Genomic DNA, 19,926 nt, shown 5'->3' with positions numbered 1-19,926 from the left:
ATTACTATTCACTTTGAGCACTTGGAAGTATCAGTGCTGTAAAAAAAAATCCGATATCTGTGAAAGGTTATTCATCCAGATAACATGTCCTCTCAAGTTAAAGCCTCACAGATAGAGCTATGTCATATTGGCTTTCCAGATTCCTAAAACGGACAGAATATAGATTCTGGTCAGAGAGTAATGGCTGTTATTTACTGTTTTGGTTTCTAATCAGGCTCGACAGATCACAGTTAAAGTTTTGGGGTACAAGGTTTCAAGTCACTTGGTGATAGTATAAAGATTAGTGTCTACCTAAGTAAAATTCTGAGCCTCGGTGAAATGGAGAAATGCCTTCCTCCCCAGCCATCTCTCCTCTTCATTCCTTTCATTCTCATGGTAGCCTTTTTCCTCTATCTGACGTACTCCCTCTAGCGTTTCCTAGATGAAGTACAGAAGCTAAAGCTCAATTTACAAACAAAAAACATTATTGCAGTCTCACAATATTATCCCCAGTTACCATACACTAAAAGAAACTTACCACCAGATGTTTTGACATGAACTTTAAGTGATTGTCAGAATTTTTCATCTGAGCATCTCAAAGTTAGATTCTTGTGTTCCAACTTCAGATCCCAAAAGGGGACATTGATTTCTACTCTGTTAAGGTTGGATTCCTTCCCTGCCTTTGAATCCTTATATTCTAATTTACTTTTATTGAAACATGTGGGGAGGCGGTAGGGAGAGTGGGGGTGAGATTAGGTACTGAACTAAAACATACAAGCAGGCATTTCTTCGGCCTATTTTCCAGGGGTAGAACTTACACTGAATTCTCCTAAGTTACCCAAGAGGTTCAAGGTATTTTGACTCAAGAAAAAAGTGATGAATTTTTTAAAATGGTTTTACAGAAACCATGGGCATATTTTCCACCATAGAAGCCCTTAGTCAAACCAGAAAGAGTAGCTACTTGGGAAATGTATTGCTTATGAGCACTTTTTCTTGACAGAGAAGAAAATATACTTGACAGAGAAGAAAACCTGTCAGCTGCTGTTGTTGCTGCTTTGGAAACCAGCCGCAGCTGATTGTGAGACCTAACTATAGGCCAAGGTCATCTGGGGATCCACATTGCTCACAGGAATGTCACCCACACCTTGCCTGCCAGTTCAGCCGGCCCAGCCCAGAGAGCTATTTTCAGCTGGCCTTCCCACAAGAAGGCCCTGGACTGTCCTTCATGCCACCGCCATCTAGTTTTATACTTAACTATTCTGAACCATAATCTGATCTCTTCTCTCCTTCACAACATCCTACCTTTTTGAGACCCCCATAGCAGGTTGATAGATACCTCGAATTTTAATATTAACACTGATCTTTTGCTTAAACAGCACAAAGCTCACCCACACAGATAGCTCTACTATATCAAATTACTTCAACCAAGTGCCTGAGCAGGAGACCTCAGCCTTATTTAGCCTCCTTCATCTCTACAGCCATCCGCCACCTCCCAACACTGCCAGGCCTGGTCCATTCAGATTCCTAAGGATCTGTTGTTGATCCTCTCCCCTTCCATGTTTACTGTCATTACATTTCACCCACGTTTGCCTAGACTTCTGTAATAGCCTCCTAGCTAATCTCCCCGCCTCCAATTCACCAATATTCTACCCTTAGTTATCTTTCAAAATCACAAATCAGAATGCATCACTCTTCTGTTTAAAATCCTTCCATGCTTCCTCATCACCTATGAGATAAATTTCAAACTCCCTAGACCAGTATTCAAGATCCTTCAAGATCCAGAAACTCCTGCTTACTTTTTCCAGCTCATTCCTTATCATTTCCTTCATGCCATCTTTCCATCTCTCCCTTCATCACATAAATATACTTTATGCTTTGACCAAACTAAGTATCTACTCTTCCCTAAACCCACCATGCTCTTCTGTGTCTCCAGATCTGCCTAGTGATTTTCTAGTTTTCTCCCATCAAGATTCAGTTTGAGAATTACCTTTTTGATGGAGTTTTCCCTGACTCTTTTCCAAAGCTACACACACACACACACACACACACACACACACACACACACACACAGCTCACATAAACATTTTGGACTCTCCAGTTAGACTATGAGACTTTTAATGTAGGCACCTTATATTATTCATTTTTGTGTTCCCATCATTTAGAGCCATACCTCAATTGAATCAGTAAATACATTTTGTTGTATTAATTAATAAAAATATAAATCTCATGAACAAATCAGCCAGTTGCCTTCACAAAAGTATATCTGAATCCAAGGCCCATCCTAACCTATGCCCTTCACTAAACAGAACTTGACTTACCAGGTTTGAAGTTGGGTCGTAGTCTAAGGACCCATATCTGAATTACAGTAAAATGGATGCTTCTACCAAGAGATGACCTAGAAAAGTCTTGGGGGCCAGGGAATTAGGTCAGAGAAAAAGAGGCAGGAGCAAGGATGTGTGGGGCTGGGGCTTGTCGCCTGATGGGGACTGTCCAATCCTGGAAGACTTAGGAACCCAAGAGGCTGTTAAAATTGAGACAGACATCATGCATGTGTCTTATCCATGGAATGCCTCTAGGCTGTCTCTTCTTCACTGCTCATCTATGCAAGTTCGCAGCTTGGATCTCAGGTTTAACCTGGTAACCTTGACTTCAAGATCAATTACCAGCACAGTTTCTACCTTTGCCGTTCTGGGTTAGTCGTTTCCCCCCATGCAGTTCTCCCCAAGATAAATACTTCTTTGAGAGGTTTCCGAGGTTTAATTAATCATGCCTATCGTGGTGACATTTGGCAACCACAGTTCATGACCCACAGTCTTCTTGGCATCTCCTTATCACACCAAGTATTGACTCTGCTTAAGTTCTGCCCAAAGCTCAGGCAGATGTTGATCCCTCACCAGCTGAGAAAGATTGACTCCCAGAAAAATATGTCAACCATATAGTTCTTCACAAACCTGGCTAGCCTTCATATCCAAACCTCTCTAACTCTTCATCTATACACACTCCCCATTTTTTCATTATATCATTAAAAAAAAAAAATTACTGAGCCTTTATTTGCCAGACCAGGGACGGAGACAGTGAACAAGACAAACACAATCCTTCCCCCGCAAATCTTGCAGTCCAGCCATCTCTCCATTGTCCCTTGAATCCTGCCTTTATACAGGACTCTTCTGTTTGCACTGAATATGCTCCTACCTGCCATCCCTCTGGGCCTGTGTGAATCCTTGTAATTCATCAAGGCTCCATTCAAGTCTTCCTACCAATGTCCTGTGTAGCCTCTCTCTTACAGCGAAGTGGATATTATGAACTGATTAAAGGACCATATCTAAGGATGCTGTGTGCAGAACCAATGCTGATCCTAAGGAGGCTTCTAGAAGTACCTCCAAGGGCTCCGTCATACCTATAATTTGTATCAGTTGGAGGTTTTGATAAACGTAGAAAGTACACGCTTACTCCTTGTGTGAACAACATGAAGTTGGACGGGAAGAATGATATCCAACCACAGAATCAAGATGTATTAGTTATCTCTTGCCACACAGCAAATCATACCATAACCGAGGGGCTTAAACCAGCAAACATTTATTATCTCACAGTTTCTCTAGTGCAAAGAACTCAGACTATCCCTGTGAGCAGACAAAGAGGGAAACCCCTCAGCCTTCAATGGGGAGCCTCCCATCCACTTGGGGGAAATGGAAGGGCAAGACGAGCCTGAAGAAATCCAAGGAGAGAAATGGCAACATACTCCATGTCATGTAGGGGGAAGAACAGCGCTTTAGAAGATTTTTTTTTAATTAATTAATTAATTAATTTTATTTTTGGCTGCACTGGGTCTTCATTGCTACGCGAGGGCTTTCTCTAGTTGCGGCGAGCTGGGGCTACTCTTTGTTGCAGTGCGCGGGCTTTTCGTTGCAGTGGCTTCTCTTGTTGCGGAGCATGGGCTCCAGGTGGGCGGGCTTCAGTAGTTGCAGCACATGGGCTCAGTAGTTGTGACTCGCGGGTTCTAGAGCGCAGGCTCAGTAGTTGCAGCACACGGGCTCAGTAGCTGTGGCTCGCGGGCTCTAGAGCACAGGCTCAGTAGTTGTGGCCCACGGGCTCAGTTGCTCCGCGGCATGTGGGATCTTCCCGGACCAGGGCTTGAACCTGTGTCCCCTGAGTTGGCAGGCGGATTCTTAACCACTGCGCCACCAGGGAAACCCAGAAGAGTTTGAAAATATACTCGGGGCTCCCATTTTCACTTAGCGATAAGGCAACAGGGCCCTTGGTAAGCAGCTGCTCCCTTGTGATTACCCATAATCTCTAACCGGACTCAGTCCTCACGCTGCCTTGTAGTATCTCCAATCGTCTCAACACTGAATCTGCTGTCGGTTGCCATTTCAATCGGCATTTGCCCTATTGTCATCTTATAGAAGGGTTGAGGAAGATAGCCCTGTCTCTTTTAAAAATGTGAAAACCGAAGGTAGACCAACAGGGCTCTGACTTTGTGAGGGAAAGACTATTCTTGTGTATTAAATATACAAGGAAAACCAATGTGTATAAAAAAAGTATCTTAAGGTGCTATTATGAAACAGCTTCATTCATTCACTCATTCATTCATGTTGCCCACCTGGCCCTGTTCTCATTTGAATTTTCCACTCTTCCAAGCCAAGCCTTTAATAACTTGTAGGGTTTTACTTCTGGCTGCACCCCGCCCTTTGTAAAAGATGGGAGGTGGTGAGCGCTGCCAGCAAATGTTTGATTGACTAACTGATAGGGTGGGTCAAGTTTCTGGGAGAGAATAAATTTGAGGGCAAGGTACCCCCTTCCTCATTTAGAGAAAATTTGGTCAAACACAAATGGCCAGTTCCTATCTCATCAGTGTATTTTAAGCAGGGACAGCTGGAGCTTACTGCCTGCATCCTGCCCAGTCTTTACTCCTTCAATAAAGACAGGAAACAGCAGGGCTCTGCACACAGCAGTCACAGACCCTCATCAGAGACAAACCATTGACATGGGCACTTAATAAGAATAGCCTCGCTGGCCCAGTGTTGGCTTTGGGGAGCCACCTGCAGGCACACACCAAGGAGCGCCATAAGCAGCCTTCTCCTTTCCTCTTTTGGGGGCCAAGGGCTGAGGAGCAAGGCTCCCTCCGTTTTGTAACAAATGACCTATTTCAGTGAAATAAGAAAGGGAGGGCAGCTAGTCAGTCATATGCCACGTTGCAGCGATGTTAGTATTTCATGCCAGTAATTCTGTCCCACAGAAACTCATCTTGGCTTTTTCCCATTCCTTTTAGCAAGATTGCAGTTGTAAATCAGCAAGAGTGTCCTGGAGGCTGCTTCAGGTTGGCTGTCAGGAGCAGTCTAAGGGGAAGAATCTTCAGAATAATTTAGAATCTGAGTCTAAGAGGGAAGGTCAATTTTGCTATTTAGAATCGGAGCACTATGCCAAACTTGGCTTCGAAGGGAGGCTCTAAATGTCAGCCCTGGAATTTGAGTTTAGAATATCTGAAAACACAATTCATACTTTTACCCCCATGTGGCTTAGTTCAGGTTCTCAGTTCTGACCTCTGAGCATCCGCTAAATTTGGGAGGCCACTTTAATAATAATCCATTTTGGATTGGTAAAATCCCTTTTTAGGTGTAAGAACAGTTTTATTTGTAGCTCCAAGAGGAAAATAGAGTGGGTGTCTTTCTGATCTGAAAGGCATTATGACCAGAAAGTGAATTTGCCAGGAGAGTTCAGGTCTTGGCCCTACCTCTTTTTTTCTTTTTTTTAACCAGTCTCTTCTTATTTCCCTTTTTCCCTACCCCGCAAGCCCCTGGCAGCCACATTTCTACCTCTGTCTTTATGAGTTTGACTTTTTTTTTTTTTAAGATTCCATGTATAAGAGATACCTTGCAGTATTTGTCTTTTTCTGTCTGGCTTATTTCACTTAGCATAATAGCCTCAAGGTCCATCCATGGTGTGGCCTATGGCCGGGTTCCTTCCTTCTCATAGCTGAATAATATTCCATTGTTTATATAGACCACATCTTCTTTGTCTATTTATCTATTGATAGACACTCGGGTTGTTTCCACATCTTGGCTATTGTGAATAATGCTGAAGTGAACACGGGGGGTGCAGATATCTTTTCGATGTCCTGTTTTCATTTCCTTTGGATAAATACACAGAAGTGGGATTGCTGGATTATAAGGTAATTCTATTTTTTATTTTTTTGCTCCTATCTCTTAGGCAAGTACCTTGACCTCTCTGGCCCTTTCCTTCTTTATCTCTAAAATTAAGAGACAGAGCTATTCAGAGGAATAAATGAGAAAGACTTTTTTTTTTTTAAGTGTTAAGAAAGCGGAGTTAGAAACCATGGTGCGGGGAGATAAATGGCTCAAGTCGCTCAACCGGCAGCTGCAGAATAAAGGCTGGAATCTATGTTTCATGACCCAGCACTCACCTAGCAGCAGCTGGTTTGTTAACTGAATGTAAACATGTCTCCCTCTGAGGTCAGTCCCTTTAAGCTAAGGAGGGATTGGTAAGAGGCACAGATTAAGTAGAGCATAGAAGGATGGATCAACCCACTTCTGAGGGCCCTCATGTGTAGACTGCAACTACTGCCAGATTTACCTAACCCCTGGCAAGTCACAGACCAACGCATGACTTAGTAGGCATTCCTTGATGGAAAGAATCTAATACAGGAATTTATTATGGCCCCATGGTTGGGAAGCATGAGTGAGGAGGGGACTGGGGGATTTGGAAACAATCCACACAAATAGATACAATCCGTAGATGTGGACTCCATTGCAACTCCCTGCCTAAAGCTCCTGCTCTGGCCCCGGCCCTGTATGCTATGAATGCTTCCCCTCAGTAGGGTCACTACTGAATTACACAAGAGACATCTCTCCTCCACCACCATTGCTATTGCACAATATTTCTCACTCTCTGTGGAGTTAAAGTGGAAAAACTGAGATCCCTGGAGACAAAAAACAACCCCCCTTCCATAAAAGCATCACTCTTGGCTAGTCCCACCCTCGCTTCTTCTTACAGAAGCCATTGGGAAAGAAAGAAAGACCTCAAGTAATATTTAACTCTGATCACACTCTTTGTTTTAATTATTAACATTTGGCAGCCAGAGGAAATAAATAACAGCACTTCATCCAGACACTTAAGAAAGAAAAAGGAACAGCTCATACCCTGGTCTTTATGTTTGAGCAATCACTTTGAATGGGCACGTGCAGTCTTCATACATACCAGCAAACGCTCCAAAGTGGGATGCCTGATTCACTCACTCTGCAAATATTTATTGAACTGGCACTGTTCTAGGTGCTGGGAATATATCAGAGAACAAAACAGACAAGAATCCCTGTTCTTGCGGAGCTTATATTCTAGTGAGAGGTAGAGGAGGCACATTTTTTTCTGGAAGTATAGCTGATTTACAATATTGTGTTAGTTTCAGGTGTACAGCAAAGTGAGTAATATATATCTATTCTTTTTCAGATTCTTTTCCATTATAGGTTATTACAAGATATTGAATACAGTTCCATATGCTCTACAGTAAATTCTTGTTGCTTATCTATTTTATATATGATTGTGTGTATCTGTTTATCCCATACCCCTAATTTATCCCTATCCCCCTTTCCCCTTTGGTAACCATAGGTTTGTTTTCTATGTCTGTGAGGCTATTTCTGTTTTATATATAGATTCATTTGTATTACTTTTTAGATTCCACATGTAAGTGATATCATATAATATTTGTCTTTCTGTGTCTGACTTATTTCACTGAGTATGATAATCTCTAGGTCCATCCATGTTGCTGCAAATGGCATTCTTTCATTCTTTTTTATGGTTGAGTAGTATTCCATTGTGTGTAAGTACCACATCTTCTTTATCCATTCATCTGTCAATGGACATCAGGTTGCTTCCATGTCTTGGCAATTGTAAATAGTGCTGCTATGAACATTGGGGCGCATGTATCTTTTCCAATTAGAGTTTTTGTCTTTTCCAGATATATGCCCAGGAGTGGGATTGCTGGATCAAATGGTAGCTCTATTTTTCGTTTTTTAAGGAACCTCCATATTGTTTCCCTTAGTGGCTGCACCAATTTACATTTGCACCAACAGTGTAGGAGGGTTCCCTTTTCTCTACACCCGGTCCAGAATGTATTATTTGTAGACATACATATGGCCAATAGGCACATACAAAGATGCTCGACATTGCTAATTATTAGAGAAATGCAAATCAAAACTACAATGAGGTATCACCTCACACCAGTCAGAATGGCCATCATCAAAAAGTCTACAAATAATACATGCTGGAGAGGGGCCAAACATATAACAACACAACAAATAAGGAAATTATATAGCATGTTAGAAGGCAAGAGAAAAATATAGTAGGATAAGAGGAATAAGGAGTGTTGGGGGTAGGGAGTCCTATTTTACATGGTGTGGTCAATGTTGGCCTTAATAAGAGGGTGAAATTTTAACAATGACCTAAAGGAAAAGAAGAAGGCAGCCAAGTGGATATCTGGAAAGCAGTGCTATAGACAGATAAGTGTAGCCAGGGCAAAGGTCCTGAGGTAGGAGCTGAAATGTTGGTAGAACATCAAAGAAGCTGGTTTGTTTGGAATGAAGTGGGTGAGAAATAGAACAGAGGAAATGAAGTCACAGAGGAAACAGTGGCCAGATAAGTGGAACCCTGTAGGCTCATATATAAACTTTGCTTTCCTTTAGAGAGATGGAGCCACTGGGCCCTTTGGAGAAGAGGTGTAACACTGCCTGCTTTGGGTTTTAATAGGATCCCACTCTGGCTCCTGTGTGGTGTCTTCATTAAATGCTCAGTTAAGGCCAGGGATAGGGCCTTTGCCCACTTTTACTTCTTGTTCTCAAAGATGTTCCAAGTTGGTGGATTTCCATGCTGACACATCAGCATCCCCCATGAACTGAGCTTTTCTGTGGCCTCCACCATGACTCCCCGCCCCCTGGAAGCACAGTCCCAGCGTATTACATCCCAGCATCACATGGAGATGGACAGAGAAAGGGAAGAATCTTCTCTTCCCCTCTGTTTGCCGACTTCTCAATAATTCCAGCTCCACCTAGCAAGATCCATTAGAGCTAATTAACGACCCTCCTTTCAGGAGGTGTCTCTTCACGATGATTAATTCTGGGTCAGAGACAGAAAGCTTGTTCCATTATAGTTCTTTTTTAAAAAATTATTATTATTCAGGCTTCTAATACTGGCATGAACTGCGGGTGAATTTCTGAAGTCATGTTACTTAGCTGTCACAACTAGTAATAGAAAAATTCAATTTATAAAGAATTAGGAGAGGCAGGAGAGGCATGCTCTTCGGTTTAGAACAAAGGAGATCAATCCTGACACAATGGCAGCATGACATTCGTGGACTTTGAAGATTCCAGGCTTCCTCTTCATTAATTAGAGAGAATCAAGAGTTCTGGTGGTTAATTATTTGCAGAAATTGTGCTCTGCAAAAGCAGATGCCAACTCACTCCAGCCACTTCCAGCTGCAGCTCTGCATGATAATTAAACTGCGTGTCAGTCCTAAGCTCTATCTGGGCTGGCAAATAAACCCTGGGATAGCCACTGCCATCCCCCACCCCCCAGGTTTAGTGGGGGTCATGGGACTTCCTGGCACAGGGGCCCCAGGAGGCTGACACTGTTCTGAATGGATTGCCCTGGATAGGTAGTGCTTTTAAGTCCACATCAAGAAACATGAGATCAGCAAAGGAAACCATAAACAAGACGAAAAGACAACCCTCAGAATGTGAGAAAATATTTGCAAATGAAGCAACTGACAAAGGATTAATCTCCAAAATTTACAAGCAGCCCATGAAACTCAATATCAAAAAAACAAAGAACCCAATCCAAAAATGGGCAGAAGACCTAAACAGACATTTCTCCAAAGAAGATATACAAATAGCCAACAAACACATGAAAGAATGCTCAACATCAGTAATCATTAGAGAAATACAAATCAAAACTACAATAAGGTATCACCTCACACCAGTCAGAATGGCCATCATCAAAAAATCTACAAACAATAAATGCCAGAGAGGGTGTGGAGAAAAGGGAACCCTCTTGCACTGTTGGTGGGAATGTAAATCGATACAGCCACTATGGAGAACAGTATGGAGGTTCCTTAAAAAACTAAAACTAGAACTACCATTTGACCCAGCAATCCCACTACTGGGCATATACCCTGAGAAAACCGTTAATTCCAAAAGAGTCCTGTACCACAATGTTCATTGCAGCTCTATTTACAATAGCCAGGACATGGAAGTAACCTAAGTGTCCATTGACAGATGAATGGATAAAGAAGATGTGGCACATATATACAATGGTATATTAGTCAGCCATAAAAAGAAACGAAATTGAGTTTTTTGTAGTGAGGTGGATGGACTTAGAGTCTGTCATACAGACTGAAATGTCATACAGAGTGAAGTAAGTCAGAAAGAGAAAAGCAAATACCGTATGCTAACACATATATATGGAATCTAAAAAAAAATGGTCATGAAGAACCTAGGGGCAGGACAGGAATAAAGACGCAGACATAGAGAATGGACTTGAGGACACGGGGAGGGGGAAGGGTAAGCTGGGACGAAGTGAGAGAGTGGCATGGACATATATACACTACCAAATGTAAAATAGATAGCTAGTGGGAAGCAGCCTCATAGCACAGGGAGATCAGCTCGGTGCTTTGTGACCACCTAGAGGGGTGGGATAGGGAGGGTGGGAGGGAGGGAGATGCAAGAGGGAGGAGATATGGGGATATATGTATATGTATAGCTGATTCACTTTGTTATAAAGCAGAAACTAACACACCATTGTAAAGCAATTATACTCCAATAAAGATGTTAAAAAAAAAAAATTCCCAAGAAAAAAAAAGAAGAGGAAACGTAAGATCAAAGTTACCTATAATCTGCTCTTACAAAGTATATGTTTGGAAGGGGGGTGTCTAGGGAAGTTCAGGTCAAGGTCAGCTGGTGCACTTGGGTTGTTGCTGCTGTTACCATTGTTGTTACAGGGTTGAGTAATCAATTGTCTTAAAAAAACAACTTGAATTGTTCTTAATTTTTTAATTACAAAAGTAATTAAAAGTATACCTCCTTCATATCAAATTCAAGCACTGTAGAAGTGTACACGTAGGAACGGAGGGCTCCTCTCTGCCCCCTTCCCACCCCACCCTCCTGAGAGAATCCCATGAGGTTTGAGACATCTTCTTCCAGACTTTTCCTAGGCTTCAGGTTGCAGCCTTTGAATCCTCTTCTGATGAGCCAGATCCCGACGACTGGATACGACATCTTAGCACCTCTGCTGCTTCTCCTGTACCCCCAAGACTCCTTACTGTCCTCAGTTTCTCTGCTTCCACAAGACTCAAATTTAACATAAGGGAATCCCGGTTTGGGAGTCTTGCCATTGGATTTGACTACATGGGCTGTCCTAAGAATGCAGAGACTTTGGTTCTTATTTGTACGATCTTAATGTTTCCACGCAGGAGACACGTGGTAAATCTGACAACCCCACTGTGGTGTTAGCAAGGCATCCCAACTCAATCTGTTGAGCCCAATCTTTAATTTGACCACAGATACTGTTGGAAAGAAAGTAGAAGAGCATGCGCATTATAAAAGCTGTCAGCCCTGTTGATGGGAACAGATGCCAGCGGTCTGCTCACATCCACTGGGGGAGGGGAAACAGGACGCAGTGCTGGTCTTCCAGAAATAGAAATGTAGTGAAGTTAGCCCGGGGCCTCCGGTACCCTCGGTAAGGCAGCAGGCAGAGCCTCGTCTCTAACCTGCCCTTTCAGGCATCAGTTTCTTGGGGGGTTTATCCAGATGACTTCAGATCTCACGCTGTGGAGGGCCTTGGGTATCTGATTGGCATTCAGGAAGAGCCACGGGTGGCGGGATGAGAGTGGCTTCCTGGCAGGCCTTTCCCCAAATACCCAGTTTGCTTTGAGTGGTTTGATATTTACTGGCATTAAGACCCTTTGGCCATTTCACAGTCCATTTATTTAAGGTATTTGAAACTCTCTCTGCAGAGCAACTAAGGTTATAATATTAGCCTGGCTGACATCAGACCCTCTCTCGGGTTACCAAGGGTATCCTCAACCCTTAGAGGTTATCCAACTTTAAATGGCAGTAGCAAGTTTTGTCCACATCTTGATTACAGCATTTATTACACTCCTTTGTAAACCATCTGTCTACCCGACTCTCTCCCCAGCTAGAGAGTTACCTCCTGAGGGCAATGAATGTGTTTTAAGCATCTTGCTGCTGCCAGCTCTTAGCTGGACATGAGGTACAGGTTTCAGGCCAACTCCGTTTTACTGGGCTTTTATTATATAGTATTTGTTTGTTCGGCGGCAGGTTTTTTTGGTGGTAGTGGTGGTGGTTGTTTGTTTCAATGAACGTAATTTGACACAGGATGTAATGGTTAGTTTTGTGTGTCAACTTGCTAGACTACAGTACCCAGTGATTTAATCAGACACTAATCTAGATGTTTCTATGAAGATATTTTGTAGATGGAATTACCATCTACAACCGGTTGACTTTAAATAAAGGAAACTGCTCTCAGTAATGTGGGTAGACCTAGCCAACCAGCCTTAAGAGTAAACACTGAGTTTCCTGGAAAAGAGGTTCTGACTTAAGACGGCAGCATCCAGTCCTGCTTGCGTTCCCAGGCCACCAGCCTGCCCTATGGATCTGAACTAGCCAGGTTCCACAACTGTGTGAGCCAATTCCTGAAAATAAATATCTTTATATAAATAAATAAAATCTCCTATTGGTTCTGTTTCTCCGGAGAACCCTGACTGATACATATGATATACATAAGTTCATGTAAAACACACTATTTATCTATTTATCTATCTATCTATCTATCATCTATCTATCTATCTATCTATATATTTATTTGGGTCACTCGACAAATATTTTTTGAGTGCTTTTGCCATGCTCCAGGTATTGTGCTCAGCGCTAAGAATAATGGTAGGAAGAGACCGTCCCTGAGCTCAAAAAATGGTTTGATTTAAGGCAAGTCCAGGGCTGTGCTGGTGGTTTCCTAAAGAAACAAACCCAGCCTAGAATCTGCAGGGACTGGACTCAGGCAGTGAGTCACCTGCCTCGGCCTGGGGCACGGCCAGCCTGGACTGGCACAGAGCCAAGAGGGAACAAAACACACTTGCCCAGGCATCCAGGGCACTTGGTTTTGTGGTGCCAAAAAGGGAAAAAGAAAAGCCACCAAGCCAGGGGGAGGGAGAGGTGGTTTTTTCTTGCTACAGGCAACCTTGAGGCTGAAAAAACTTTCCTCCCTACCAGCACCAGTTCCCAAGAATTTCCCTTCCTGCCCCGATGCGATGACCTCACCTCCTTTCCAGGAGCCCCGGGGAATTCTCATCAGCCCAGAAGCTTCCGGGAAGGGCTGGCTCTGGGCTCTGTCATTACACCTTTGGCCCAGAGGAACGGCTGGCGGGAGGAACAGAAAGACCCTCAGCTCTTTGCAGCTTCTCCAAAAGTGGCGCCTTTTAAATGAACCTTGGAAAGAATAGGCAAGCCTGATGTTTATGAGTCTCAGTTGGAAGATGTAGGAGAAAGCAGAGTGAGCACAAGACCAGCCAGAAAGTTCAGAGAAAAGGTATTCAGAGGTGTGTTAGCCTTTCGATGAGCCAGGTCCTGCTCTGACCAGGTTTATGCCCTGCCAGCCCCAGGTCTCTCTCCACAGGGAGAACATGGCACATTTTCCCTCCTCATCCTCGGGGCTAGTAGCAAGAAGCGAAGGCAAGGCTCAGATTAGGCATTGCTGCTCCTGTGAGCAGTTCAGGGTTCAGGCAGTACTGACTGAGCCCGCATAGCACTGTTTATGAACGAGAAAAAAATGACACCTTCCTCAAGACACCTGACTGTTGTCTGCCCTAAAATGCTCTCCATCAATATACAAATCTACGCTGCAGAGGACTGAAAGATCATCTTTGGAGCTCTGCGAGGCACAACCATTCACCTGGCCCTGGGACCATCTCGGCTTCCTCTTGGGAGCTCTAGCCTCGAGCCGTTGTGCTTTCCTTTACCTCAGGGAGCTGCTGTATTTGGGGGCCTGCCCGATTTAACTAAGAGGCATCCCCAAGCCCAGATCTCTCCCTACAGGGGACTCAATCCTCCACGGCTTTCCCTGAGGCTGAGGACGTCAGTGCTACCCACCTGGCAACCTGTGGTAGAATTTTCTAGGTTCCCACAATCGTCTTACTCTTGCTTGCAAGTGCTTCTTCTATCTTCCCGGCATAGTTATTTATCTAAGAATCTCAAAAAACTTAACACTTCCTCGGCTGAAAAAGATGCTGCTAATTTTGATGGAGCCGTGTCAGCCCAGGGTGAAGCCCAGCACGGTGACAGGCAGACAGGGTGTCCCCGTTCCGCTCCCCCTTCAGGGGCTCATCCTGGGGATGCAAATGGTGGGTGAGTCACGCTCCGGACAAAGGCTCTGGCTGTGGACGAGCCACTTAGACTCCACTGGCCTCCAGCGGCCTCAGTGCTGAGGACACAGGCCCAGAGATACCTGCCTCTCAGCCTTGACTTGATCAGCCTGGACCCTGTCACCGTTATCCTTCTGAGAGAGAAAAAGGGCGCTCCCCTGGTCCTCACCCCACACTCTGTTACCGACGCCCACTTATGTGATGTGAGGTGGAGGAGGATATGCTTATCAGAGCTCCAGAAAGACTCCACTCTGTGCTAAGGGGACCCCTTTCTGGGAGTTCTGCAGACAGGTCACCACCAAACTCACCCCTCTTTCCGGCTGAGTCTTTGATTATCCACAGTTCTCCCCCGTACTGTCTTCTATTCCTGGCCTGACAGGCTTCTTAGTAAAAGGAAAAGAAAAGCTACCTGGATGCATGTGCGCCCTCGGCAAAATGCTGCCGCCTTTTCTCTCCAAATACGCAAAGCTGTTTTCTGTGCTTTCAACTCATTCCCAGGAGGGGCCTTTCCCCCAGGCTTCTGGAAGGAATTGCTGCAAAGGAGTAGCCATACGAAAGCCTTAACAAGTGGCTGGGAGAGCGCTAATGGGTCCCGGTACGATTTTTAAGCGTCATCACGAATGGAAAGGCAACAGCGAGGTGAATGGCTCACTAACTGGGTGATTTGAGATGTCAGTCATAATTCCTGCTTCATAAAGTTCCTTGAGAACTTTAAATGAGATGAGGTACTTGAAGTGCTTGGTGCACAGTGGGTACAAAATGAGCACTGATTTCGCTCTTAGCAAAGTTTCGTATAAAGCCAAGCAACAGAGAGGCCCATGTGGCATGCGTCACTAGAGGGGGGGCTAAAAGCAGGGTTCCTGGGGACAGAACCCTGAGCTCAAAGCCCTCGTCTGCCACTTAACAGTGGTGTGGATTGCGTAGATCTCTTAACCTCTCTGCCTTTTGTTTCCCCATCTGTGAAATGGGACCGATGGTAATAGTGCTTTCCTCATAAGAATTTTTGTGAGGATTAAGTGAATCCTAGAGCAGTGCCAGGTACGGAAGGAAGCATATACATACGTTGGTGGCTATTTTACTGTGTTATTACGCTACTGAGGATTATTCCATTTCTGTGTGTGCATGAGTTGCCATGTCATCGGAGTGCATTCCTTATTTCGCAAATATTCTTGCACACATCCAAGATAACATTGTAAAATTATGTGCTGCAAGATTATAATTTTTCAGGGTATTAATAGGTGCTTTGTGGGGAAAAAAGTAGTTCGACAAAGAAATATGTGATCCTTTGGCTTAATGATGTTAAACAGGTATTTTTACTGCAGGATTCACAGAACACTTAACATGCTGGACACACCCCGAGCAGAAGCCTTTTCTCCCACAGTCCCTCCCAAGTCTGGTGTCACCAGAACACACTTTGAGAAGTGCTGGCCTAGAATCAGGTAAAAAATAAGTCAATAAGCTGCTCTGGCTGTAAGTATAGCAGGTAGGGACATACGAAAGGTGCTGTCGGAAACAGCAGAGAGTCAAAGCGTCAGGAAAAGCCAGGCTGGGAAGAACTTGGCAGAACTAGCCTGGGAAGGATGAAAGTTACATTGCTGGGAGTTAGCAACACCCAAAGATAAAGCAGGCTGTAGCTGAGGACAAGTAAAAACTAAAAGTAAGGGGGACAAGAAGGTTGTGTGAGCTGTCACTTCATTCTTTCTCCTAACTCCGACAACAACTTTTTATTGAGCACATACTGTACCCCACACACTGTCCTTGAAGCGGAATGTCCTGCATGCCCAGGAGGACAGCACACTCATGAATGGAGCCAGCAGGGAGGGAGACAGGCTTTATGGAAAGAGCAAAGGATAAAGAGCTCTGGGGGCTTGGGAGGGGAACATGCTCTAGGCGGGGGTTTGGAGAAAGGCCTCCAAAAGGCTGTTCTTTGAACTGAGTCTAGAAAAATGCTTATTATGTCAGGCGGAAATGATAAGAGGGGTGTTTCAGGTATAAGAGGTCCCTTGAGCAAAAATGAAACAATACTGGCGGGATTTGGTGACAGATGCACTGTGAACTTGGTTAGGGTGTGTGGGGACAGGGCGGGGACAGCCACAAGTTCAGGCTGAAGAATATTGTCCAGACAAGATTGTGGAGTGCCATGAAGGCCACGCTTACATGCCTCATTCATTCATTCGTTCAGCAAATATTTATTGAGCACCTACTATGGGCCAGGCACCATCCTAAGTGCTTAGGGATAGAACAGTGACACAACAAAGCTCCTGTTCTCCTAGAACTTATAATCCTGGTGTGGAGCAAAACAGTAAACAAATAAACATATAACACAACATCAGGTAGCAATAGGTGCTATAAAGCAAAATAAAGCAAGACTGGAAAATAGAGAGTGAATGAGGTGCTATTTTAGATGGGGTGGCCAGGGGTGGCTAAAAGGAGATGACACTCGAACAGAAACCTGACTGAATTCCTGAATGAAATGAGGGGGTCAGCCAACCAAATAAGCAGAGGAATTATGTTCCCAGCAGAGGGGACAGTCAGCACAGAGGTCTGAGGCAGTGGGTACATGGAGGGTCCTGGAGCAAGTCCCATGTGTGGCTGGAGTGGGCTGTGTGAGGGGACAGGAGGGAAGGACATCACTGAGGCCAGATGGGTCACTGCAAGAACCCTGCATTTTATTCAAGGTGTAATGGGATCTTGGGCTTTATTTTATTGGCAATCGGGGTATTGAAGGTCTTGGAGCAAAAGGGTGACAGAGTGATATGATGTGAGCTGTTGTTTTAGGTCAGTGGTTTTCCAGTTTGAAGGGCAAGAAGAAATCTCACACAGAGACGTCATACTTCAGTCTGAAATCAAGGGGCACTCCAGCTGAAGTGGGGATAGGAGTCCAGAGCCCCAACAACTGCCTCCTTCTCTTGCCTTCCCCAGGGACCCCTTGGGACCCTCAGAACTTGGTATCAGTGGGGTGGCTGGGCCAGGTGTGTGGAATGCCTATGAGCTACAGACACTGGAGGCAGGACAAGAGCTTGAGGCTTCTGCAATAACCCAGAGGAGAGAGGCTGGGATCTTAGGCTGGGGTAAAGGGAGCAGAAATGGAGCAGGGTTGATGAAGCGAATCTGGTCTATTCTGCTTACCCCTCTCAGCTAATGTGCTGAGCATGCTGTGCACAGGTAAGAAATAAGCATATCCATGCCAAAGAGATGACCATCTTTAGGATTTGGCAGGGATGGTTTTTTTCTGGATGAGTGGTCTGCACAGAGATGAGGGAAACTACAGAGTAATTTCTACTTGTTGGGAGGATACTATCAGATGGTTGGAATGGTCTCTTCTTCCCTCTCCCCAAGTAAGGCAAATATTAAATATTGCCTCTTGGAGAAATCAAAGATGACACACACAGATGGAGAGATATACCATGTTCTTGGATTGGAAGAATCAATATTGTGAAAACGACTCTACTACCCAAAGCAATCTACAGATTCAATGCAATCCCTATCAAACTACCACTGGCATTTTTTACAGAACTAGAACCAAAAATCTTAAAAATTTGTATGGAGACAAAAAAGACCCCGAATAGCCAAACCAGTCTTGAGGGAAAAAAACAGAGCTGGAGGAATCAGGCGCCCTGACTTCAGACTATATTACAAAGCCACAGTAATCAAGACAATATGGTAATGGCACAAAAACAGAAATATAGATCAATAGAACAAGATAGAAAGCCCAGAGGTAAGCCCATGCACCTATGGTCAACTAATCTATGACAAAGGAGGCAAGGATATACAATGGAGAAAAGACAGCCTCTTCAATAAGTGGTGCTGGGAAAACTGGACAGCTACATGTAAAAGAATGAAATTAGAACACTCCCTAACACCATACACAAAAATAAACTCGAAATGAATTAAAGACCTAAATGTAAGACCGGACACTATAAAACTCTTAGAGGAAAACATAGGAAGAACACTCTTTGACATAAATCACAGCAAGATCTTTTTTGACCCGCCTCCTAGAGTAATGGAAATAAAAACAAAAATTAACAAATGGGACCTAATGAAACTTAAAAGCTTTTGCACAGCAGAGGAAACTATAAACAAGATGAAAAGACAACCCTCAGAATGGGAGAAAATATTTGTAAACGAATCAACAGACAAAGGATTAATCTCCAAAATATATAAACAGCTCATGCAGCTCAATATTTAAAAAACAAACAACCCAATCAAAAAATGGGCAGAAGGGCTTCCCTGTTGGCACAGTGGTTAAGAATCCGTCTGCCAATGCAGGGGACATGGGTTTGATCCCTGGTCAGGGAGGATCCCACATGCTGTGGAGCAACTAAACCTGTGTGCCACAACTACTGAGCCTGAGCTCTAGAGCCCGCAAGTCACAACTACTGAGCCCATGTGCCACAACTACTGAAGCCTGAGTGTCTAGAGCCTGTGCTCAGCAACAACAGAAGCCACGACAATGAGAAGCCCGCGCACTGCAATGAAGAGTAGCCCCTGCTCACCGCAACTAGAGAAAGCCCACGCACAGCAATGAAGACCAACACAGCCAAAAATAAAATTAATTAATTAATTAATTAATTAATTATTTAAAAATGTGCAGAAGACCTAAATAGACATTTCTCCAAAGAAGACATACAGATGACCAAGGGGCACATAAAAATCTGCTCAACATCACTAATCATTAGGGGAATGAAAATCAAAACTACAATGAGGTATCACCTCACACCAGTTAGAATGGGCATCATCAGAAAATCTACAAACAACAAATGCTGGAGAGGGTGTGGAGAAAAGGGAACCCTCTTGCACTGTTGGTGGGAATGTAAATTGATACAGCCACTATGCAGAACAGTATGGAAGTTCCTTTAAAAACTAAAACTAGAATTACCATATGATCCAGCAATCCCACTACTGGGCATATACCCAGAGAAAACCATAATTCAAAAGACACATGCACCCCAATGTTCATTGCAGCACTGTTTACAATAGCCAGGTCATGGAAGCAACCTAAATGCCCATTGACAGACGAATGGATAAAGAAGATGTGGTACATATATACAATGGAATATTACTCAGCCATAAAAAGGAACGAAATTGGGTCATTTGTAGAGACGTGGATGGACCTAGAGACTGTCATACAGAGTGAAGTAAGTCAGAAAGAGAAAAACAAATATCGTATATTAATGCATATATGTGGAATCTAGAAAAATGGTACAGATGAACCTGTTTGCAAGGCAGAAATAGAGACACATATGTAGAGAACAAACGTATGATCACTGGGGGTGGTGGTGGGATGAACTGGGAGATTGGGATTGACAAATAGACACCAATATGTATAAAATTGTTAACTAATAAGAACCTGCTGTATAAAAAAATAAAATAAAATTCAAATATTAAAAAAAAATTGCCTCTTGAGTTTTATTATCTTCCATTTCCCCATCATTTTTGCCATCTTTGTTGGCCTCCTCCATCCTCCTTGACTACATCAGACATGCTCCTGCCTCAGGCCCTTTGCATCT

The 19,926-nt window shown here is 43.8% G+C and overlaps 1 protein-coding gene across 2 annotated transcripts in view; it reads left to right on the top strand.

The window, feature by feature from the left end:
* Positions 1 to 19,926, top strand: part of ITGB6 (integrin subunit beta 6) — a 125,909-nt gene that overhangs the window by 1,097 nt on the left and 104,886 nt on the right. The gene's annotated exons all lie outside the window — the stretch shown is intronic.

The sequence above is a fragment of the Balaenoptera physalus genome (assembly GCF_965194825.1).
Source record: "Balaenoptera physalus genome assembly, chromosome: 6".
NCBI lineage: Eukaryota > Metazoa > Chordata > Mammalia > Artiodactyla > Balaenopteridae > Balaenoptera > Balaenoptera physalus.
The sequence above is the reverse complement of the archived record's forward strand: the minus strand, read 5'-3'. Positions and strand labels throughout refer to the sequence as shown.